This window comes from Silene latifolia, chromosome Y (assembly GCF_048544455.1).
Source record: "Silene latifolia isolate original U9 population chromosome Y, ASM4854445v1, whole genome shotgun sequence".
NCBI classification, from domain to species: Eukaryota; Viridiplantae; Streptophyta; class Magnoliopsida; order Caryophyllales; family Caryophyllaceae; genus Silene; species Silene latifolia.
This window is the reverse complement of record NC_133538.1, coordinates 150,956,162-150,982,870: the sequence shown is the minus strand read 5'-3', so window position 1 is coordinate 150,982,870 and position 26,709 is coordinate 150,956,162. Positions and strand designations below refer to the sequence as shown.

Sequence of the window (26,709 nt, the reverse complement as noted above, 5' to 3'; positions counted from 1 at the left end):
ACAAGCTTTTAGTCTTAAATCCCTTCTCTTGGGTTCGACCCTTACTTCCCTTTACTACTATTCTTTTTGCATAGTGTAGAATCGAGTTTGGTTTATAAATTTCTAATTTGGTAGCTTAATTCTAGCATTTCTAATTTGCTTGTTTCATCAAACTTTCATTTCTTCTTTATTTTTACTTTTTATTAGCTATTAGAATTATAATATTAATTGAATTGACGGAAGCGATGGTGTGGGGGCGTCGATTATTCAACAGTTGTTTGAAATATATGCTTCCAAAAAACAGAGCTGCTCACCATCACCACCACCACTCTTCTTCTTCTTCTTCTTCTTCTTCTTCTTCTTCTTCTTCTTCTTCTTCTTCTTCTTCTTCTTCTTCAACATGTTAAGAAATCTCGCATTCAAGGTGCCGATAACAACAACAGCAGCAGCAGCAGCAACAAACAACTTCATATTATGATAGCAGTGCCCGATATCGATGAGGATCTGCTAAGCAGGCAGCTCGCTGTCTATGGTCGTGATACCATGAGACGCCTTTTTGCCTCTAATGTTCTCATCTCTGGTTTGCAAGGGCTTTGTGCTGAAATCGGTACGCTTTTATTTTCAAACCCAGCGCCTTTCCAGCTGCGTATGCTACTCAATTCCATCCATCATAATCTCTGCATAAACATGTTTTAATTTCTTCTCAATTTCAGCAAAATATCTTATCCTTGCTGGAGTCAAATCCGTGAAGTTGTATGATCAAGGTTCCGTCGAGTTATGGGACTTGTCCAGCAATTTTCTTTTCTCTGAAACTGAGGTTGATAACAATGGAAAATGAGATGGCGACACCGGGTGTTACTCAAATGAGCGACACCCGGGACATTATTGTAATTTACTTAGGGGGGTGTTTGGTTGGAGCTTTTGGAATGGATTGGAATGGATTCAGACCATTCCAATGTTTGGTTGGAGCATTTTGGAATGGAGTTAGATACCTGATGGATTCTAACTCCATTCCAACCCCTTGGAATCCCATATCCATCTCTCTCCCCAAGTTTCCAACTCCATTCCACCCAACACATTATTATTCTCATACCCGGATTGAACCAATTAACTTTAAACATGTATGGGGTTCTAACTCCATAGCTCTTTGAAGTTAGAATCCATTCCATTCCATACCTAATGTTTGAGCCAAACGCCCCCTTAGTTATTTTGCTTCCCCTCCATAAAAATTCAAATTTCAAACTAATTAGTGTTAAAGGGCAATTTAGGAACTTAAGATTAATTAAATATTTTAACAATATTGATAAATGGAAGATTCTGTGCGATATTTTGTGCTATATTGGTGAAACCATACTTCTACATTAGTGATCTTTCCTTTCACCACGATGAAATTGAAGAAACTGACGGGCTATACATTTAGATGTCTAACAAACTACTCCGAAATTGGCTGAATTGTAAAAAAACTCGGGCGATGAACTGTAAAAAAGGCTGGAAATCTGAAAGTGGAGAGTCGGGAGAAAGTGATTGAGACGTAACTGGTACATTACTGCACTAATTTTATGCTGGATTTAGGTCATATTAATCATGCTTAATTAGTTGTGCATTAGAATTAAGAAGTTCGAACACTCATGTTACAATTGCCTAATTCCTTATACAAGCAAACGAAACAATCTTAATGATGATTACAATTCTATTCATATTTAGGCATGTACTCCGCCATTACTGCACTAATTTTGTTTTCAAAGCTCTCCGCTTACAGGTGAATAGTACATTTTATTTTATATTTTATTTTATTAATATAATAATTGTTAATTACGGTTGTATCCCTACGATATTGGCGCAAAAATGAAAATTATTTTTTTTACTTTTTATTTTTTTCTATTTTTTTATTAGGGTGTTACTGAAACTCGGTAACACCCGATGTCGCCATAGCACTTCCCGGCAACAATAGGGCTCTTGCTGCTATGCCTAAGTTACAAGAATTAAATAATGCTGTGCATGTTACAACCTTGACTTCTACTTTAACCTCCCAACAACTCTCTCATTTCTAGGTACAGCTTACTTCTTTTCTCTCACTTTAAACCATCTTCCCATAATTCACATGCTATCCTTGAGTTTTATTTGTTTATCTACATGCTACTCTTGAGGTTTCCGGCTTTGCACATTTTCTAACTAATTTTCCCTCCAAATTAAATTCTGGCATTAATCAAAGACTCGTCAGTTTAACCTAAAATGTTCACAAAAATTATGATTTGATCACAGTGGGCAAGAAATACAATATCCAGAGGTACTGCTTGCACAAAAGTTAGAATCTTTTATGTACCATGGGAAATGTGTCAAACCTAAAGAGTAGGTTGTGAATTTTCCGTACCATCTTTCTTATCAGTGTTTGGGTTTTTCTTGTGATTTTTGGGATATGGAAGTGTCTTTTGTGACTTTGGACCTGAATTTACTGTTTTTGATGTTGACGGTGAGGAACCACACACTGGTGTAATTGCCTCAATTAGCAATGACAACCCTGCTCTTGTATTGTGTGTTGATGATGAAAGGCTAGAATTCCAAGATGGCGACCTTGTTGTCTTCACAGAGGTTCATGGAATGACGGAACTGACTGATGGTAAGCCCAGAAAGATTACAAATGCAAGGCCTTATTCTTTTACGCTTGAGGAGGACACTACAAACTATGGTGTGTACCAAAAAGGTGGGATTGTGACACAAATCAAGCACCCAAAGGTTCCGCGGTTTAAGCCGTTAAGAGAAGCAATCAGTGATCCTGGTGACTTTTTTTTGAGTGACTTTTCGAAATTTGATCGCCCCCCTGTGCTACATTTGGCCTTTCCAAGCTTTGGACAAGTTTGTTAATGAGCTAGGACGTTATCCCAATCCCGGTTTGGAGGATGATGCGCAGAAGCTGATATCTATAGCTAGCCAAATGAACGATGGTCTTGTGGATGGCAAGCTTGAAGATATTAACCCCAAAATTTTGCGTCACTTTGCTTTTGGGGCCAGGGCAATTTTGATCCCTATGGCTGCTATGTTTGGCAGTTTTGTCGGCCAAGAAGTTGTCAAGGCTTGCTCTGGAAAGTTTCACCCTCTTTTTCAGGTTGGTATTGTTCCACTTGGCATCATTTATTACTTTTTTCTTGTATGCTCTTCCACTGAGGCTCTGTTAACCTTGACCTTCAATAGTTGCTTTCTGTTTGTAGTTCTTCTATTTTGATTCAGTTGAATCTCTTCCTTCTGAACCACTGGAACCCTGCGAGCGTATTCCAAGGAATAGTCGCTATGGTGCTCAGATATCAGTTTTTGGATCAAAACTTCAGAAGAAACTTGAAGATGCTAAAGTATTTGTTGTAGGGTCTGACGCTCTTGGATGTGAATTCTTGAAGAATTTAGCTTTGATGGGAGTTTCTTGTGGTAGCCAGGGGAAGCTAACAGTTACTGATGATGATGTAATAGAGAAAAGCAATCTTAGTAGGCGCTTTTTGTTTCGTGGATGGAACATTGGACAAGCTAAATCCACCGTTGCTGCTACTGCTGCTGCAATTAATCCACAGTTCTGTGTTGAAGCATTGCAGAATCGAGTTGGCACTGAAACCAAAATTGTGTTTGATGACAGTTACTGGGAGAGTAAGTGTTGTAATCAACGCACTGGACAATGTAAATGCCAGAATTTATGTTGATCAGAGGTGCTTATATTTCCAGAAACCTCTACTTCAATCAGGAACTTTAGGTGCCAAGTGCAATACACAGATGGTTATCCCACACCTTACCGAAAATTATGGGGCCTCTCGAGATCCGCCTAAGAAGCAAGCACCTATGTGCACAGTGCATTCTTTGTGACACCCACATACTCCAAGTGCCTTACCAGGACCACATAAGGTATGAGAACGTCACCATCTCGGTTACCCGAGGCCATGATACTCAAATAGACAATAACGAAACGCATTTAAATGATAGTAAAGTTTAGGTGATACAACAAAGTTCCAAAAACTCGCAAAAGAAATACAACTGTTCTCCAAAAACCAAAGTACTCAAATACCTAACTAAGACACAGCGGAAGACCCTAAGACTGGTGGTGACTCCATCCCAGCTATCCCTCGCATAAGCCATCATACCTGCTCAACAACTGCTCACCAAACCCGAATGGATCACCACAGTTTTTAAAACAATTAACGGGGTCAGTACTGATAACATAAGACAAATACCACAAAGGAACAATATAACAAACAGCTCAAACAAATCTCCAGTCTCCAGTCTCCAGTCTCCAATCTCCACACAACTGACTACACACTAAAGTGTGTAGCCCCGCCAGAGTTCCCATCGCAACAAGTACTCCTCGTCGCCAGTGGGGGACCGCAGCCGTACCCACCAAATCCCCGCTCATCTCCATCGAGCGATAAACCCAAGCTCATTAATGTGCACATCCCCCTTGTGACAGGAACCACAAGGGGCGAATCAAAGGCACGAAGCCACTCCCTCAAGTGACTCCACTCAGCCAGGGACGTACCCCGAAGATTAGTGACAGATACACAATCAATCAACAACATACTGTCAACAATCATCAAAACCAATCCAACATTATAATTATTTAACAATCACAACAATAATCACCAACATATTATGTAGCCAATACTGAGTAGGGAAACCCTACCTGGAAAGCAAACACCAACAGACGATTAAGCAGCTAAGTCAGAATCTCTCCTCAACGAATCCTCCTCCTATACATACATACATACATACATACATACATACATACATACATACATACATACATACAATTACTACCACATTCATATAAATCTCCCAAAACCCCCAATATCACCCAATTAGGGTTTAACCAACCTTACCAAAACATAATAAAAGTTGTATAAAAAGCTTACCCTCGACACAAGGATCACAACGGCGTAAAGAACAATGCAATTCGACACTCCTAGCCTTGGGATTTGCTAATAATGCGGCGAGAACAATCAACGTAACTTCTAATCTTCTCTTTGAAAGGTTTTAGGGTGTAAAAGTGTTTTAAGAAAAGTGACGAAAGCTTTATATACTAATCCCGCATTATTAACAAAACCTGTCAAAACTCAGCTCGTAAACCCACTTACTCGATCGAGTAAGTCACTTACTCGATCGAGTGACCCTTACTCGATCGAGTGCCAAGCTTACTCGATCGAGTACCTTACAGGCAGTCTTCTGTTTTGCGTCAAAAACTACCTACTCGACAGAGTAAGCCCCACTTGATAGAGTACCTTTAGACACATAAAACCTTAATATTACTGTCTTTCCTCCTTAAAAGAACTTCGTCCCTGAAGTCAAACCACAAACAAAAACAAAACACACAAACACCACTCCGACACAACAACATAACCAAAACTCGAAACAAAACTCAAAACAAAACTCCCAACCAACACCCCAAACCGAATCAAAGCAACTACTAACTGTACTAAAACCAACATAAAACATACAAAAACTCTATGCAACCATCTCCTACCCCCCTAAAAGAAACATGGTTACGTCCCCGTAACCACACATACCTGATAAAAAAGAGACGGATACCGCTACCTCATAGCCTCTCCCGCCTCCCAAGTAGCCTCCTCAACCTCAAGGTTAGACCAAAGAACCTTAAGCAACACTGTCTCCCCATGTCTAGTTTTCCTAACCTTACGATCAAGAATCTGTTTGGGCACCTCAAGATAAGACAAGGACTCATCCAACTCGATGTTCTCTACATCTAACACATGTGATGATCACTGACATACTTCCGCAGCTGAGACACATGAAACACATTATGCACTCTATCCAAAGCAGCTAGTAAAGCTAACCGGTAAGCAACCTCACCCACACGATCCAAAATCTCATAAGGTCCGATAAAATTCTGGCTCAGCTTCCCTTTCTTACCAAATCTCATGACCCTACACATATGAGACACTTTCAAAAGAACCTTGTCCCCAACCTGAAACTCTATGTCACGACGATTTAGATCTGCATAACTCTTTTGTCGATCCTGGGCCGCTTTCATCCTTTGTTTAATCATATTAACTTGTTCAACCATCTTCTGTACCATCTGTGGTCCCAAAACAACTGCCTCAGCACTATCATCCCAACAAATCGGACTCCGACATCTCCTCCCATACAAAGCCTCAAATGGTGCCATGCCAATACTGGTGTGATAGCTATTGTTGTAAGAAAACTCAATCAAGTCTAATCTCTGCTCCCAACTACCACCAAAATTCATAACATAAGCTCGCAACATGTCCTCTAAAGTCTTGATGGCCCTCTCTGTCTGGCCATCTGTCGCAGGATGAAATGCAGTATTCATCTACAAGGTTGTTCCCATCAACTCCTGCAACTCTTTCCAAAACCGTGATATGAACCTCGCATCTCTATCTGACACTATATCCTTAGGCACCCCATGCAAACGAACCACATTCTCCATATAAGCCAAAGCCAACTGTTTCTTGGTCCAATTATCTTTCATCGGTACAAAGTGAGCTGACTTTGTCAGTCGATCAACTATAACCCATATAATGTTATTACCCTGTTGACTACTCGGCAAACCCACTATAAAATCCATAAAAATGGACTCCCACTTCCACTCAGGTACCTCAAGAGACTGAATCTTACTTTGCGGTCGTCGCTGCTCCCCTTTCACTCTCTGACATGTCAAACAACGAGCCACAAACTCAGCTGTTTTCTTCTTCATCCCAGGCCACCATAAAGACTTCTTCAAATCTTTATATAGCTTGTCACCGCCTGAATGTACCGAGTATGGTGTGCAATGAACCTCTGTCATGATTATCCTTTTCAACTCCTCATCACTAGGAACACACCATCTTCCATCAAATCTCACACTACCATCTGTATGAATAGAGAATCTAGACACTGTCCCTTTCTCTACTCCAGGTCTCCACTCCTCAATCTTGGAATCCAAAGCTTGCTTCCTGCGAATGTCATCATAAAGGTCTGGCTCCACTGTCAAATCCCCTCTAGCACTCCCTTTCTGTATCATGTGTATCCCCATCTTCCCCACCTCATCTTTCAACCTCATCAAAGACATAGCTGTGCATAGCGAATGCACACTCTTCCTGCTCAAAGCATCTGCAACCACATTATCTTTCCCTTCATGGTAAATGATATCCATGTCATAATTCCCAGTCAGCTCCATCCACCTCCTCTGTCTCATGTTCAACTCCTTTTGAGTGAAGATGTACTTGAGACTCTTGTGATCTGAAAACACCTTGAAGGTCGCCTCATAAAGGTACTGCCTCCAAATCTTGAGAGCAAACACTACGGCACCCAACTCCAGATCATGTGTCGGATAGTTCTCCTCATAAGGCTTCAATTGCCTAGAAGCATAGGCAATCACTTTCCCATTCTACATCAACACACAACCCAACCCATTCTTTGAAGCATCGATATACACCTCAAAGTTCTAACTCCCTTCAGGTAATGCTAAGATTGGAGCTGTGGTCAAACGCTCCTTTAATGTCTGGAACGCCATCTCACAACTTTCATCCCAACGAAACCTGTTCTCTTTCCTCATCAAAGCTGTTATAGGTCTGGCTATCTTAGAGAAATCCTTCACGAACCGTCGATAGTACCCTGCCAAACCCAAGAAACTCCTGATCTCTGCCACATTCTTTGGTGCTTCCCACTTAGTAACTGCCTCAATCTTTGCAGGATTCACGGCTACACCCTTCTTTGAAATCACATACCCCAGAAAAGCAACTTCCTCTAACCAGAACTCACACTTAGACAACTTTGCATACAGCTGATGTTCTCACAAAGTCTGCAACACTATCCTTAAATGCTCCTCATGCTCCTCCTTAGTCTTAGAAAAGACTAGGATATCATCGATAAAGACCACTACAAACCGATCCAAGAACTGACTGAAGACCCGGTTCATCAAATTTATAAACACTGCAGGTGGATTAGACAACCCAAACGGCATCACAACATACTCATAGTGACCATACCTCAATGTAAAAGCTGTCTTCGGTATGTGCTCTTCCCGAATCTTCACCTGATGGTAACCCGACCTCAAATCAATCTTAGAAAAGACCGTTGCACCGTTCAACTGATCAAACAAATCATCTATCCTCGGTAAAAGATACTTGTTCTTCACCGTGACTCAGTTCAGCTCTCTATAATCGATGCACAACGTCAAGCTCCCATCTTTCTTCTTCACAAACAAGACTGATGCTCCCCACGGTGATACACTAGGTCTAATGTATCCCTTCTCAATCAGATCATCCAACTGTTTCTTCAGCTCCTCCAACTCCTTAGGACCCATACGGTACGGTGCCTTTGAGATTGGCCCCGTCCCCGGTTTCAACTCAACACTGAAATCTATCTCCCTCTTCGGTGGCAACCCCGGTATCTCCTTTGGAAAAATATCTGGAAACTCTCCCACCACTGGTCTCTGCTCAACTGACGGACTCTCCACTCTATGGTCTCTCACATGGCATAAGATCAACGGACACCCCTTCTTCAGATAGGACTTCAAGGTCACTGCTGCAATTAACTTAACTTTGGGTTTGACAACAAACCCATGATAAGACACACTAATCCTCTTAGGACCTCTCAAAGAAATCCTCTTTTGATAACAATCTATCTTAGCCTTATACTTAACCAACCAGTCCATACCAACTATCAGCTCAAAACCATCCAAAGGAAACTCTAACAAGTCCACTGGTAAGTCAACCTGCCTAACTATCATAGACACACCTCTATACAACCGCCCACAAGATACAGACTCTCCCGAAGGTATAAAAAGTTCCTCTTTTACAGACTCATACCCACTCAAACTCAACCGCTTAGCATGACTCGATGATACAAACGACTATGACGCTCCCGAATCAAACAAAATAAAAGTAAAGACTCCATTAACAAGAAAAGTACCGGTGAGAACGTGAGCATCATCCTCAGCTGCCTTCTTCTCCATCATAAACAGCTTACCACTGGTCTTCTGCCCACCTTCCTGGACAGTACTAGCTGAGGTAGACGGCTTAGCAGCCGACCCCTGATTGTTGTTATTGTTGTTCATTGCCGGTTTCTGGTATGAATTACCGCCATTGCGGTTAGCCCCACCATTATTACTATGGCCACCCCTGTTGTTTCACGACCCAGCCGGCCTGTTACTAGCATAACTCTGCAAAGGACTCTGAGAGAAACTCCCTTGCGACGGTCTCTGGAAACCCCCACTCATAGCACTGGTGCACTCATGCCTCTTGTGACCCATACCGCCACAGTTATAACAGGTCATACCCCAACTGCTACTACCACCCCCACGACCACGCCCATAAGAAGCTCCAGCACTAAACCCCCCGAACCTGATGAGTACGCTCTTGCCTGGTTATGGTCGCTCTTCTTGTAACTAGACTAGCCACCATCCTCACTCTCAGCTTTCCTCTTCTCAAAAACTCTCTCCTTGGTCATCTTAACTAACCTCTCAGCCCTCCCAGCATGCTCATAGACCTTCTTAACATCCGTAAGGGCTCCTACCGGTAACTTCTTCATGATCTTGGGGGTCAACCCCTTCTCAAACCTCAATGCCAAGTTCTCTTGGCTCAGTCCCATGTCCTCCGCATACCTAGATTTCTCATTAAACTTGTCGTAGTACTCCGCAACTGTTATATCAGAAGTCATCTTAAAATCATCAAACTCCTCTCTCAGCTTACTACGCACATGCTCTGGCACAAACTCTCGCCTCATCGCCCTTTTAAACTCATCCCAAGGTATCGCAGGCAACCCCTGTTTCATATACAACTCCAAAGCACTCACCTTAACCTTGTCCCACCACTCACCAGCTTCTTCCCTCAAGTAGAACGCAACCTGTTCCACTCGAAGCTCCTCAGGACAATGTACCAGATTGAGAATATTCTCCATTTCCCTATGCCAATTATCCAGCAGAATTGGCGCCCCAGTCCCCAACTACTCCTTGGGATTAAACCTCGCTATATGTATGCTGATCTTTGAGTGATCAGACCCTGTCTCCTTATCCTTTCCCACCTTCTTTAAAGCCTCTATGAGAGCATCCTGGTGCTCCAACTTCTTAACGATCTCGTCAATACTCATATTCTCTGCCCTGGCATACAATGTTGTTCTCTTTGGCGGCATCTTTGAATTATATAAGAAAAGGGTAAACATAAACACACATCCCATATCTCAAAATACGAAAACCACCTGCACTGCACCTACTCGATCGAGCCCCACAATCCACTCGATCGAGTTGAGGTCACTCGATCGAGTTGTCCAACTTACTCGATCGAGTGCCCTGACTCTAGAACCTAAGAAAAAAGCTCCCAAAACGTACTCGATCGAGTCAACACCCCACTCGATCGAGTCAACACCCCACTCGATCGAGTTAGCCCTACTCGATCGAGTCCTCTATCCTAGTCGGTCGAGTGACCCAAAACAGACTTTTGCCCAGAAACGAAAAACTACCTACTCGATCGAGTCAAACCCACTCGATCGAGTCTCTCGCCTACTCGATCGAGTGCCCCCACTCGATCGAGTCATGCAGACTCGTACACTACCCGCATGTTCAAACTCGCACTCCCAACTTTCTAAACTTTTATGCAAAACGACAAACAACAATATATATATATATATATATATATATATATATATATATACGTATCTTTTATATACTCATACAAACAACTTTCCTTCCGTATTTCTAACATGCCACGTTATAAAACAAACATCATGTTTTCATGCTTTCAACCAAACAACATACAAACCACATCATCATCATCTTTTACTTCATATCTCTTATCCTCCACATGCATGCATCTACCGATTCATACCACACATTACTATATAGATACACAAAGCACAAAGTAAACACATAGCGATCCCGATACACACCCCTTAGTGACCGGTTCAAAATTGTAGGGCGAGTTCGCGACTTTAGGACGTCTCCCAAGTCTTTGCATTAGCTCCTACAACTCCTACCCGGGTTCATTTTAGTTTGACTCCCTATGTTCATTAGGTTCATTGGTTACAGGTTTTAAGATCGTCGCTCTGATACCACTTTGTGACACCCCCATACTCCAAGTGCCTTACCAGGACCACTTAAGGTATGAGAACGTCACCATCTTGGTTACCCGAGGCCATGATACTCAAATAGACAATAACGAAACGCATTTAAATGACAGTAAAGTTTAGGTGATAAAATAAAGTTCCAAAAACTGTCAAAAGAAATACAACTGTAATCCAAAAACCAAAGTACTCAAACAGCTAACTAAGACACAGCGGAAGACTCTAAGACTGGTGGTGACTCCATCCCAGCTATACCTCGCATAAGCCATCATACCTGCTCAACAACTGCTCACCATCCCCGAATGGATCACCACAGTTTTTAAAACAATTAACGGGGTCAGTACTGATTACATAAAACAAATACCACAAAGGAACAATATCACAAACAGCTCAAACAAATCTCTAGTCTCCAACTTCAATCTCCACACAACTGACTACACACTAAAGTGTATAGCCCTGCCAGAGTACCCATCGCAACAAGTACTCCTCGCCGCTAGTGGGGGACCGCAGTCGTACCCACCAAATCCCCGCTCATCTTCATCGAGCGATAAACAAGTTCATTAATGTGCACATCCCCCTTGTGACGGGAACCACAAGGGGCGAATCAAGGGCGTGAAGCCACTCCCACAAGTGACTCCACTCAGCCAGGGACGCACCCCAAAGATCAGAGACAGATACATAATCAATCAACAAAATACTATCAACAATCATCAAAACCAATCCAACATTATAATTATTTAACAATCACAACAACAATCACCAACACATTATGTAGCCAATACTGAGTAGGAAAACCCTACCTGGAAAGCAAACACCAACAGACGATTAAGCAGCTAAGTCAGAATCTCTCCTCAACAAATCCTCCTCCTATACATACATATATACAATTACTACCACATTCATATAAATCTCCCAAAACCCCCAATATCACCCAACTAGGGTTTAACCAACCTTACCAAAACATAATAAAAGTTGTATAAAAAGCTTACCCTCGACAAAAGGATCACAACGGCGTAATGAACAATGCAATCCGACACTCCTAGCCTTGGGATTTGCTAATAATGCGGCGAGAACAATCAACTTAACTTCTAATCTTCTCTTTGAAAGGTTTTAGGGTGTAAAAGTGTTTTAAGAAAAGTGACGAAAGCTTTATATACTAATCCCGCATTATTAACAAAACCTATCAAAACTAAGCCCGTAAACCCACTTACTCGATCGAGTAAGTCACTTACTCGTTCGAGTGACCCTTACTCGATCGAGTGCCCTACAAGCAGTCTCTATTTTGCGTCAAAAACTACTTACTCGACAGAGTAAGCCCCACTCGATAGAGTACTCTTAGACACATAAAACCGTAGTATTACATTCTTTTCCGCACAACATTGACCATTGTCTGACTTGGGCTCGCTCTGAATTTGAGGGATTACTAGACAAAACGCCGGCTGAAGTGAACTCTTATCTTTCGAATCCTAACGGATACACATCAGCCATGAGCAATGCTGGTGATGTTCAGGCAAGGGATACTTTGGAACGTGTTCTCGAGTACCTGGAAAAAGGGAGATGCAAAACATTTGAGGATTGTATTGCCGGGGCTAGATTGAAGTACGTATCACCAACTAGATGATGCTTACTCCTAAACTTTTTCCGCGTTTATTTCTGAAGATCTTATTGTGTGAACAGGTTTGAAGAGTAATTTACCAACCGTGTGAAGCAACTGAGATATACCTTGCCCGAGAACGCTGCAACCAGTACCGGAGCTCCATTTTGGTCTGCCCGAAAGAGGTTTCCTCTTCCTTTGCAGTTTTCATGTTCTGATCCTTCTCATCTACATTTTATTTTGTCTGGGTCTGTATTACGAGCTGAAACATTTGGTATCCCTGTGCCCGACTGGGTTACACATCCAAAGAAGCTGGCCGAGGCCGTTGACAAATTTTTGATCCTAGACTTTGAGCCAAAGAATGATGCAAAGATTGTGACTGATGACGAGGCCACAACCTTGTCTTCTTCTTCTATCGATGATGGAGCAGTCATTGATGAGCTCATCAGTAGGCTGGAGCACTGCCGCAGCAATCTGCCACCTAATTTCAGGATGAAACCAATCCAGTTTGAGAAGGTTTGTTTCTTTCTAGTGATTTCTGAGTCAACTTGGTCATTGTGGTTGAGTCCACTGTAGTATTAAGGTTGAATCCCACATGCCACAAGATTCCAGCATGTGGCCGTTCCCAAAGTGAGAAGTTTATTTCCTCTTAGAAGTCCGCAGTAATTTGATCAACTGATCATTACTGTCAGTCCACTGAGTTATAGTTTGTCCAAAACCTGTGGTGATCCTCATCATTTTATAGAATAATTAACTTAAAGTTACTCTCTCTATCCCGCGTATATTGTTCCTTTTGATGACTAGAGGCTAGATTTAAGAAATAATTTCCCCTCGACTTAGAGCACCATATTACCATTTTCGGATAGAGTGTTACTGTTATTTAAGTAGGGATATTCCGGGAAGTTCTCCTCTTTATTTGGGCTGTTATAGAATGGAGCCGATTATTTTGGGATGGACAAAAGAAGGAAATAGGGACATGGGATAGAGAGAATACCATGTAGTGCATTATATTTGGCAGCATCTCACATCCTATTTTCGCAACCCAAGACTCTGACTGTTATTATTTTCTACGGGTGCTAAGGGAATCCACATTTTACGACTTTGTACAGGATGATGACACAAACTACCATATGGACCTGATATCTGCTCTGGCTAATATGAGGGCGAGAAACTACAGCATCCCTGAAGTGGACAAGTTGAAAGCGAAATTCATTGCAGGTAGGATAATCCCTGCAATTGCCACGTCAACTGCAATGGCAACTGGGTGTTGGGAATAAGAGATACAACTGGGAAAGCAAAATATGTAATTTAGGAATAAAATACTTTTGATTATGCAATGCATTAGAAAAGTTCATAAATGGCGTAATATATAGGCTTACAAATATAAACTAACTCTTGTTAGGGGTAAAAAAGACTCTTTATTACTTATGACGTGGCAAGGAACTATTGGTAGATGAAGGGAAAAGGGAATCGCTGAGGTGGCGTGTTATGGGCCGCGGGATCAAAAGAAGAAACAAACACAAATTGGGGAATTGCAAAACACACGTGCAAAGTGAATTGTTGGGCTGGGTCAATAACAAATTCCTATTCTTAAGGAATTGACCCAAAGTCCAGGAGCAGAAATAGGAAAGAAGTTTTTGGACTCTCTACTTGGTTCAACAGCTATAAAAGCAATAGAGGAGCAACACGAGGAGGGCATCGAGCATACGAGCATTCTCAGCACTGTATCACTCAACATTCCATTCATATTTGGCAATATCCCACTACAAAATAATCTTGTATTTCCTTACTTGAGAATTTATCATCGATTATAGTGCAAAAGTTGGCGGGATTCCGACTCCCCCCGCGGTTGTTCCCACACCGGGTTTTCCGCGTCACCAAAAATCCTCCGTGTCATTTTCTTCGTTTGTCTTATTTCGTCGTACCTATCATTCGCATTTTAATCATAATTGGCATTAAGAATAATCACTATCACTCACATAATTAAATTAATAACTCGGTAAATTTTTACCAAAACAGTTTGGCGCCCACCGTGGGGCATAGTGATCATTTTCTATAGCTAAGCCTCGCAAAGCCGAACCAACCATTACAATGTCTGGAACTGCCGACTAATCCTTCCAAAAAGACGAGTATGTCACCTATCTTCTTCTCAGCCCGAGAATTACTTCGCATCTGCAGACTGGTCGATGCATCCCCAAAGATTCACCAGACGATCCTCACAAGATGTCAACCGAGCCATGCCCTGACTTAAACCACCGCAGATTCCAAAGGCAGCAGGTGCATCCACCGATCCAAATCCAAAGGGAAAGCGGCCAAAGCAGAGGAAGCGAAGCGATGCGTAAGCCCGACCCAGAAAGCTCAGCGCAGGTTCTCCGGCGCAGGGTCCCCAAGACTCGATCCGATCGGTGATGATTCGAGGATGGACATCCCGGTCGGGTCATTGAAGATCCGAGGAAAGACAACCAGAATATGATGGCTCAAATCGTGACGATACCCGGTCCCAAACCAAAGATCGCACCGCAGGCTCCAAATGTAACTGGCGGTGGAGGACTGGGTCGACCAATCCCGTCCGAAACTAGTTACTGTGCCGGATCTTGCGGGGTAGCACCAAATGAACCAATCGAGCCAAGAGGATTGGGATGTCTCGTCATTTGATAATCCACCCACCTGCAGCAGCAGACAACAGTAACGCTTTATTTAGCACCCTTCTGGATCTGACCTTCCGCCCTTTTCAGGTACCCCCGCACACCAGACACCAGGATGGCAATCTGGACCTGTCCCCAACGCAGCAATTTCATCCTGCAGCCAGTTCACCAGTGGAGCCTGGATCGGAGGATTACAGCAGACACCAGGATGGCAGCCTGATCCATAATCGTGCAAGACTGTAACCACTGGCCAAAGATCGCCAACCTTCCGGAGCACCCTGGCTAGGAGGTACACCTGCTGGTTCCTTCCCGCCTGTTTCTAACCCTCTTGCAGGAGAGCGAGTAATTACTGAGCAAAGAATATCGGGAGCCGAGGGAGCTAATGTATAGGATACCAGGCGTAGTCTGTCCGCTGGAAAAAAGCACCAAAGATAGTTACGCAGACTCACCTTTCGTGGATGATATAGCTCTAATCGGTGTTCCTAAAGGATGCGTGCCGCCAGCTATGACACTCTACGACGGAACCACAGATCCACTTGACCATATCAACCACTACAAGCAGAAAATGATGGTGATAACCGCAACTGGATCTCTAAAGGAAGCTTGTATGTGCAAAGGTTTCGGATCAACACTGTCGAGGAGACCTGCGGGGTTCGCTTCGGCCACCGAACAAGAGCATATCCAGCTTCGCCGACCTAGTCAATGCCTTCAACCAACAGTTCGCCAGCAGCAGAAAGCCAGAGAAGCAGACCAGCGACCTCTACAGACTAGTGCAAGGGTTTGAGGAATCTACCCGTGATTACTTGAACCGGTTCAACAAAGAGAAGGTGTCAATTCCGAGGTGTGATATAGCAACCGCTATACAAGCCTTCCGCCGAGGGCTGCACCAGGATTCACAGCTATACAAGGAACTAACCATGCATCCATGCACTACCTTTGAGGAAGTGCAATCGAAGGCGATCGCTGTCATGAGGCTGGAAGAAGACTCTGCACCAGTAAGAGGCACTTATTATTCGGACCCAAGATCCGAAAGGCTCCTAGAGAGAAGAAGAGTGAAAGATCCAAACCCTACAAAGGAGCGTGAATAAAGTTTCTGAAATGCGGAAGGAAAATCCGGCGATCCGCCCCGAAAGTAAGTGAGTATGGTTTCACTACCAATCTTGCAGGATTATTCAAAGCCTTGAAGGAGCCGGGACGCAGAGTCGATGGCCAAAACTTCCGGAAGGAAACCCCAAAGAAGAGAGACACAGTAAAAAGTGTGAGTTCCACGGCAGCAACACTCACAACACCGATGAATGCCACTCCCTCAGAAAGGAAGTCAAATTCCACTATGACCAAGGAAACCTGGATCATCTCCTACCCAGAAACACAACAAGAGTAAATTCCGCGGACCAGGTTCTGCCCTCCCCTCCTCCTCATTGCTCTAGAACTGTGAATGTCATTACAGGTGGATCGGAGTCGTGTGGGCTAACCTACTCGGCTAAGAGGCACGCAACCAGGGGCTAAGGGAGACAGACTGAGAGCTCCTGCAGGGTTAACCACTGAGAATCCGCCGTCACACCTTCGACGAAACAGACGCAGATCCACTCTGAACAAAGACCACGCCGCTCTAATCATCACGCTTCCCATAGGAAATTGCAAGGTGAAAAAGATCTTGGTGGATACCGGAATCTCCGTCAACTTGATCATGATGGAAACACTCAAAGGAATGGGATTCACCGAGAAAGATCTAGCAAAGAAGGCAATTCCCTTGGTTGGTTTCAGCGGCGAAACAAAACACTCCCTAGGAGAAATCATCATCCCAACCTACGCCGGAGGTGTAAACAAACAGGTAAGGTATTTGGTTATTTATGGGCCCTCTACTTACAATGTAATCCTTGGCAGGCCCTGGATCCACGAGATGAAAGCAATTCCCTCAACGTACCACCAATGCCTGAAGTTTCCAACACCTTGGGGGTGCAAGAAATACGTGGGGACCGGGAAGAAGCTAGGGATTGCTACAAGGTGGCTCAAGCCAACAACAGTTCGCCCGCATAGCAATTACAGAGCCGCGCATCCAGACGAGTACATTGAGCCTCAAAGAAGTGAACTAGACAAAGTCATCCCGGACTCGCTGCATCCGGAACGAACTGTTCTCATTGGATCTGAGTGTAGAGGTAAGATTCGTGAAGAACTCGTTCGATTGTTGAGAACTAACATAGATTGCTTTGCTTGGTCACATGATGATATGATAGGGATAGACCCAAGTGTGATAACTCACAAGCTAAGTGTGGATCCAAGCTATAAACTTGTGCAGCAGAAGAGAAGAAAATTTGCTTCCAAGAAACCAGGTCATAAATCAAGAAGTAGATAACCCCTTTGTCTGCAGAAAAATTCGTGAAGTAAAGTACCCGTAGTGGTTGTCTAATGTGGTAGTGGTCCCAAAGAAGAATGGTAAGTGGAGGGTCTGCGTCGATTTCACGGATCTAAACAAAGCTTGCCCAAAGGACCCGTTCCCCCTACCACACATAGACGCCATGGTGGACGCTATCGCAGCCACGAGATGCCGACATTCCCGGATGCCTGGAGCGGATATAACCGTGATAAAGATGCACCCCTGACCAAGAAAAAACAAATGCGTTCGATCCGAGAGAGGTATCTATTGTTATAATGTCATGCCTTTTGACCGAAAAATGCAGGATCAACCTATCGTAGGTCGGTAAACATGATGTTTAAAGAACAAATAGGCCAAACTATGGAAGTATATATAGACGATATGGTCGTCAAATTGAAGCAAGCTTCACAAAGACCACCAAAGACGTGGCGTAAACTTTCAATACCCTCGAAATATCAAATGAAGCTCAATCCTACGAAGTGCACCTTCGAGTATCCAAAGGAAAATTCCTAGGTACATGGTGACACAGAGAGGGATAGAGGCCAAGATCGAGCAAATAAGAGCAATTCTGCACTGAATCACCGCAGAAACCAAAAGACGTCCAAATACCGACTGGAAGAGTGGCAGCCTTAAACAGATTCATATCCGATCCTCGGACAGATGCAGGCTATTCTATGATATACTCAGAAAAAGCCAAAGATTTGAATGGACGGACGACCACGAGAAAGCATTTCAAGAGTTAAAGCGCTATCTCAGCACCCCACCTCTCCTGTTGAAACCAGAGCCAGGAGAACCACTGTTCTCAGATCGCAATCCAGAATGCGGCCATCGATGCCGTTCTAGTGCGAGAGCAGAAGGATCACAAAGATCCGGTATACTACATCGCAAAGTCTCTCGCTTTCGGCAGAGACCAGGTACACATCGCTAGAAAAACTTGTCCTTGCACTTGTTACTGCATCCTATAAACTGCGTCCCTACTTTGAATCTCATACAATTTCTGTGATAACTAATTATCCTCTTAAAACTATCATGAGAAAACCAGAATTGTCAGGACGAATGGCCAAATGGTCCGTGCACTTGAGCGGGTACGATTTGAAGTTTGAACCCCGTACGGCCATAAAGTCTCGTGCTCGCGGTTTGTGTCCGACTTCATCCAAAGACTCCGGACCTAGGCCGAACAGACATCCCGAATCTGGAAGAAGACAAAGGAGAACAAGTGTGGGAGTTACATGTGGATCGAGCCTCAAACGCCAAAGGAGCAGGAGTAGGGTTGGTCCTCAAATCACCCCAGGGAGACCTCATAGTCCAGGCCGTACGATGTGAATTCAAAGCCACAAACAACGAAGCGAATATGAGGCACTAATCCTGGGTCCGAAGGCGGCTCGATCTCAAAATCGACACCTTCGTGTTTGCGGTGATTCTAAGCTTATAGTTAACCATGTAAATGATCACATGAAGCCGGGGAACCTAGGATGATGGCATATTTAGATATAGCAAAAGAGCTGAAAGTCAAATTTGTCACATTCAACATCAAGCAAATCCCCAGGAGCAGAATGCGAAGCGACGCACTAGCCACCCCTGGGGCAACCTTCAAGACAGAACTATTTCCACGATACCAATTGTCCACGTGCCGGAGCCAAAGAACACTAAAATCTCAAAGAAAGCGAGAAAAAGTGTGCGGACCAAAGCAGTGAAGAAAGTACCCAGATCGGAGGAAGCCCTACCTAGACCGGTAGCAGAATGACGTCCTACCAAAGCAGATAAAAGGAGGTAAGGGGCTTTAAAATGAAAGCATCCAGATTCCTACTAATCGATAATGTTCTTTTCAGAAATCCCACGCCGGACCCTACCTCGTGCCTGGATCGGGAAGAGTCCCAGTCGCTTTTTGCATGCTATCCACAGTGGAGAATGTGGAAACCATGCAGGGGGCAGGAGCCTGTCCAACAAGGCACTGAGGCAGGGATACTTCTGGCCCACAATGCGCAAAGATGCCATGGAATTCGCAAAAAGATGCGACGCTTGCCAGAGACACGCCCATGTTAGCCACCACCACCAGAGCCTCTGCACCAGGTTATCTCACCATGGCCTTTCATGAAATGGGGGATGGATATCGTGGGACCATTACCCAGAGCACCATGAAACAAAGTCTACATGCTCGCCATGACGGATTACTTTTCCAAATGGATAGAAGCGAAATCATCCTCCCAGGTTACGTAAAACCCAGGTGATATCTTTCATTAAACGCAATATCATATGCAGGTTTGACATTCCATCTGAAATTATATGTGATAATGGATCCCAATTCATTGGAAATAAGACCAAGCTTTTTGTTCTAGGTGGAATATCTCGTTGCGTAAATCTACTCCCGGAACCCCCAATCCAACGGACAAGTTGAATCCAAAAAATAAGATTATCATTGAAAACTTGAAAAAGAAACTAGAGGAGATTGGGGGCAAATGGGCGGAAGAGCTACCTCTGTTCTCTGGCTGAACCACACCAAAGGTTGCAACGGGGCAAACCCCATTTAGCCTAGTGCTCGGAGCGAAGGCCATCCCATCTCAAGTCGTGGTCCCAACCCACGATATGGATGCATCACGAAGATCGGAACCAGGTGGAAATGGCAAGCAGCCTGGACTCGATAGATGAACTCAGAACCAGCGCCCAGATCAGGATGGCTTCCTACCGACAGACTGTGGCTAAAAGCTACAACAAGAACGTAAAAGTAAGAACTCTGCAGGTGGGAGATCTGGTCCTAAGGAAAGTCTTCCAGAATACCAAGAACCAGCAAGCAGGGAAATTTGCCTACAATTGGGAGGGGCCATACCAAGTAGAAAGCACAGTTGGAAATGGAGCCTACCGACTCATGACTATGGAAGGGCAAATGGTTCCCAGATCCTGGAACATCACCCACTTGAAAAAATATTTTATTTAAAGTCACCAGCAGGGTCAACAACTGGGTACTCAGCCTACCAGATGCAGCCCAGCCAGGTTCTAGATATTGCCTTACATATTTTCTGGCTCTGAATATTTTTCTGTCTCTGAACACTTTTATGCCTCCAAAAATTCTTCTGGCCCTAAAAGATATTTTCCTGCTTCTAAAATATTTTTCTATTTTTTATATTTCTCTGGGTCTGGATATCTCCTGATTCTGAATGTTTTCTGGCTCTAAAAACGTTATTTTTGAATCCAACATTTCTGGTTCTAAAAGCCTTGCTCGTATTTTAATTCTAACAAGCTTTAAATTGCAAAACCACCTTGAATAAATTAAATTTTTTCAAGAAAACCAAGGAAATAAAATGCAAACTAATCTGGCAGAGCCTGTATTCATTACAGAAGGCGTGTGTCCGTGGCTAAGCACGTACAACCGGGACAACCAGCCTCCCGCGATGCATTAACACCCACGTAATCCTGGCTCCTCTGGACGAGTGGGCATACTAGATCCCTTAGCCAGCAATCTAACAGCGATGGCCAAACAAACGACGTGCATGCACAAATCAAAGCACCAGAAACGGTACGACACAAAGAAATAACCAGCAGAAAATACTTAAGTCGCAAAAGCAAAGTACGTCTGGCATCAGAACCAGAACCAAATACATAAACTGTTCAAAATAAAGATGTTATGCCCCGTAGGGCTAAAAACTAACTAAACCTAGCAAAGTCTTTCAGGTGCAAAGGAAAACTAATCTACATCAATATGCTCCACAGCTTCAGAAGCAGCTGCCTGAGCATCAGGAGCAGGAGAATTCACCTCTTCCTCAAAGACTGGTCGTCAAAGAAGAATGCACCAGGCTCCACCAAGCCAGCCAACATATCCAGATTCAGACCGTCCGGAAAGGTAGCAGCGAGCCTCCCCTCTTCAGCTCCTAAATCCCAGGCCGAATGCTCCCCCTTCTGGAACGTCTTTATACAGCTGATCTTCGTTTCCAGAGCAGCATAGGACAGAGCATCCACTAGAGTCCTTTTCAACTCCTGCACATCAGAAACCTTCTCCTCCCGAACTGAGCAAAGACGAGCCTCGCATCGAAGCACGTTTCTCCACCTCGAGATACGCCTCTCGGCCTCAAGCACGCCTTTCAAAGATCGCCTTTCTCTTTAGCATCGCAGCCCTCCTTCTCAAAGATCGCGACTTTCTTCTCAACATCGCAACTTTCTTCTCAAAGACTGTAAATCCGCCCCTCGAAGAGAAAGACTGCGTTCGCAAACTCGCTTCGAGTGGCCTCCTCCAACAAAGAAACTGGGACTTGTTTAGATCACTGAGTTTTCACCTATCCTCATTGGCTTCCTTCGCCACCTTCCGGAGTTTCGCGTTTTACGCTACCAGGAGAGGCACCTTCTCCCGCAGACATGGCCATCTCGAAAGGACCGTGGACCGTAACCCGAAAAAAAAAAAAAAAAAAAAAAAAAAAAAAGAAGTATGTATAGCAAATGGCCAATGATCGTTTACCTCAAAAGAATGCTCGTAGCACGATCCACCAAGTCGTGCAAAGGATTGCTATCCAAATAGACCTAGGAGCTGGAAGAAGCATCTGGCTCATTAAGTCCAAGCTACTCGTAGACTTAGCCTTACCAAAATTGTCCGGAAGTGTAAAAACAATAACCCCTGAGCGATTTGGAACCGTATGTATGTACGACTCTAGAAGCGTATAGCCCTGAAGCGAGCAGCGGCTCGTAAGGAAATAGCTCCGAAAGCGGGATGGTTTCGACGTTGGAATCGCACCGACGCAGCATAGTGGGCGGGAACCAGAATGACTTTGAAACCGGAGCATCTCCAGAAGCAGACAACCCGTGCCCAGGTAATGGAGGCCTCACAGCCAGAGGTGTAGCTTCAATAGGAGTCTGCTCCTTAGCCCGGTCCACAGCAGCGGATCTCCTTTTGGGACGAGGTCCAGAACCGGGGGCAGGAGTAGACTTTCTCTTCTCAGCAGGCTTGGGGGCAGCCGTAACCTGTTCTTTCACTCTCTGAGCCAAAACATCCTGCAGTGAAATTCTAGATTTTGCAGAACCTGGAAGCAGCAAAGATTAAGTCAGAACCAGATATATGAAAAATCCGGAAACAGAACCAAGTCAAAAGGGGAAGAACAACGTACTAGTCGACATTGAGTCTTTTTCTTCAGCAGCTGTTTTCTTCACCACAGCAGCAGAATCCTGAACTAGATTGGGGAAGATCCTATTTTCTGGAGGTGGACTAAATAGCTTGGAAAGGGATGCGGTTCTGTCAGGGGACAAAGGCAAGGGGCACAAACCTGTACAAAAAACCAAGTAAGGAAATATGAGCATCAAAGAAAAATACACAGGAATAAGGGCATGCAAGTACCGTCTGTTGATCGCCAGACACTGACGATGTAGTCAGTCGGAGCAGGAAGAGTGTCAATTTTCACAAAAATAAAGCGGGAAAACCACTTGCTGTCATCCGGCTTCACGGGGAAGATGATGCAGTTCTTTTCCCCGTCTCGAACCCGAATGGTCACTTGACCCCGAGCAAGAGACCTGACCGAGAACAAGTGTGCAAGGTCCGGGAGACCAATCTCATAACCAAAACGGTTATTCATAGCATCAATCGCAAGCAAGGTCCGCCAAGTGTATGGGGCCACTTGGCAAATAGCCAACTGATTCAAGTTCAGATACTCTTGGACCAAAGGAGGGAAAGGAAATCGCACCCGACGAAAAAGGCGTATTCGTACAAGCAAATCCACCCTTCCCTCACTGAGTCGGCCTTCTGGCCAGGAGTCAGAATGTGGAACACCACATCATCAGAGAAACCAAAGGTTTTCTTGATATAATCAAGATCCTCTGGAGTGAAGTCGGAATCACAGGAGTGCTTGGCGGAGAGCACACCGCCGGAAAGAAAGAGGTCAGGCGGCATCACCGGATCCGAGTCCGAGGTTGAAGAAGCGGTTTTTTGTGACATGATACGCAAAGTAAGAAAAAAGAAAAGAAAGCAAGGAAGGAGATGATGTACCTGTAGCGGCCGGAAAAGAGGAAGTATTAAATTGATTAATGGAGAGAAGTAGAGAGAGAAGGAGTAATAATGAAGAGGAATAGGAAAAGTGAGGGGATACCGAGGGATTTATTAAAGGGGGAGGTTGAGGAGTTATGGTGAGGAGAGAGTTCTTGGGGAAGTGGGAAAGTGGCGGCAGTTTGTCACAAGTGGGGAGTTGTAATCATCAGGTATAACTGCCCAGCTTCGTCAGTTCTCCGCATCGCAAACAGAAATTCCCGCCTAAAAATATTTAAGACGGAAATTTGGGGGCAATTGTTAGGGGTAAAAAAGACTCTTTATTACTTATGACGTGGCAAGGAACTATTGGTAGATGAAGGGAAAAGGGAATCGCTGAGGTGGCGTGTTATGGGCCGCGGGATCAAAAGAAGAAACAAACACAAATTGGGGAATTGCAAAACACACGTGCAAAGTGAATTGTTGGGCTGGGTCAATAACAAATTCCTATTCTTAAGGAATTGACCCAAAGTCCTGGAGCAGAAATAGGAAAGAAGTTTTTGGACTCTCTACTTGGTTCAACAGCTATAAAAGCAATAGAGGAGCAACACGAGGAGGGCATCGAGCATACGAGCATTCTCAGCACTGTATCACTCAACATTCCATTCATATTTGGCAATATCCCACTACAAAATAATCTTGTATTTCCTTACTTGAGAATTTATCATCGATTATAGTGCAAAAGTTGGCGGGATTTCGACTCCCCCCGCGGTTGTTCCCACACCGGGTTTTCTGCGTCACTAAAAATCCTCCGTGTCATTTTCTTCGTTTGTCTTATTTCGTCGTACCTATCATTCGCATTTTAATCATAATTGGCATTAAGAATAATCACTATCACTCACATAATTAAATTAATAACTCGGTAAATTTTTACCAAAACAACTCTTCCTAATTCTAAGCAACTAACTAAGCACACATTTGACCACTACCTAGTAACTAAACACTAAACAAACGTGAATAGTGGAATGACCAACAATATGTAACCACTACTCCTATTAGCATGCTATTATTTGAATAATTAACTAAATTATATTTTGAAACATTTACTTCAACACAACCCCTTGCTTCAAAATGTCTTTGGTATGGAGCACTTCTCTCCACTGTGACGCACTTCTCATCACCATCTTAACGGTGCACATAATCACCATTATCTTGGTGCACATAATCACCAACATTCATTTGGAGCACTTCTCTCCAATACTCTTGTTAGAGCACTTCTCTCTAACTTAACTTATGGTGCACTTCTCATCATACCTTCAAAATAAGGTTTGTTCTTCGGCAACATGTGCCATACTTGTCTCCGCTCCGGACGAACAATTTTTTTGCCAAGTGACCATATTTATTGCATTTGTGACATTGGGGCTTGCCCTTATGCCAAAAATTATCTTCAATATGACCAAATTTAGTGCAAATTTTACATTGGACTCCTTTACCTTTCCCTTTGAAAAATGACTTTTTAGCTAGAAATGCCCCTTCACCTTTTTCATATTCTTCCCCTCGCATAAACCTCCTTTGATCTTCAGCACTAAGAGCATTAACTAACTCTCCTAAGGATATTTTGGAAAGGTCTTTGAAATCTTCAAGTGATGAAATTTTATTCTCATAGATTTCCGAAACAGAGACTAAAATTTTATCAATCACTCTTTCATCGGGAAAACTCTCGCCTAGTAACCTAATTTGATTGACAATGGTCGTAAGCTTACCCACGTATTCTTTGATAGTCTCCGATTTCTTCATTCTTTGCATCTCGAATTCCCTCTTAAAATTCAATACTTGCATTAATTTTGTTTGCTCATTACCTTCAAACTCTGCTTTAGTACCTCTCATGCTTTTTTTGGAGACTCACATGCCATTATGAAAGAAAAGATTTCCTCAGAGACCACAGAATGGATACACGAGAGTGCTTTTGGCGTCTTTGCTCTATCCTCGTCATATTTTTAAATTTGGATAAGAGTAGGATTTTCTGGAAGAGGGTTAGGCTCATAATCACTCTCGATAACCTCCCATAAATTCAAGGCTTTCAAATGAGATTTCATTTTGATAGACCAAGATTGATAATTGTCTCTCTTATGAATAGGATATGGAAGGGACACCGTATTGGAAGCCATTTGATGAGTTTGATTGGGATGTTTTTTTGATGAAATTTAGGATCGAAACCTGATGCTCGGATACCACTTTGTTGGGAATAAGAGATACAACTAGCAAAGCAAAATATGTAATTTAGGAATAAAAGACTTCTGATTATGCAATGCATTAGAAAAGTTCATAAATGGCCTAATATATAGGCTTACAAATATAAACTAACACTTCCTAATTCTAAGCAACTAACTAAGCACACATTTGACCACTACCTAGTAACTAAACACTAAACAAACGTGAATAGTGGAATGACCAACAATATGTAACCACTACTCCTATTAGCATGCTATTATTTGAATAATTAACTAAATTATATTTTAAAGCATTTACTTCAACACTGGGTTGGTGTGCCTGGAGCTGTACAAGGTGTTGAATGGAGACCACAAGCTGGAAGATTATCGTAATACATTTGCCAATCTGTCATTGCCTCTCTTCTCTATGTTTGAGCCGGTCCGAACCAAGGAGTTTAAGCATCGTGACATGAGGTGGACTGTGTGGGATAGGTGAGTCTTGAAAGGGAACCCTACATTGAGGGAAGTAGTAGAGTGGCTCAAGGATAAGGGTTTGAATGGTTACAGCATATCCTGTGGAAATTGCTTGCTATACAACAATATGTTCCCCCTGCAGAAAGACAGAATGGATAAGAAGGTTGTGGATCTTGCCAAGGATATCGCCAAGTTGGAAATTCCACCTTATCGCAACAACTTAGATATTGTTGTGGAATGTGAGGACGATGATGATAATGATATTGACATCCCTCTGGTTTCTGTATGCTTCCGATAATGTATAAGAAGCCGGAGTGCGAAAGCTGAGTTTAAAATGAGTTGTAAACTATGGTGTATTATGCTCTACAGTGTTGGATATTCTTCTGATAAAATTTGCTTGATTCGATCTCTTCTAAGACTGTGAACTGTGATGATGATAATATTATGCCAGA

General features: G+C 43.4%; 1 pseudogene; it reads left to right on the top strand.

Annotated features, from left to right (window-relative positions):
• The first annotated feature begins 386 nt into the window (after positions 1-386).
• LOC141627383 (ubiquitin-activating enzyme E1 1-like) lies at positions 387-26,709 on the top strand (annotated as a pseudogene).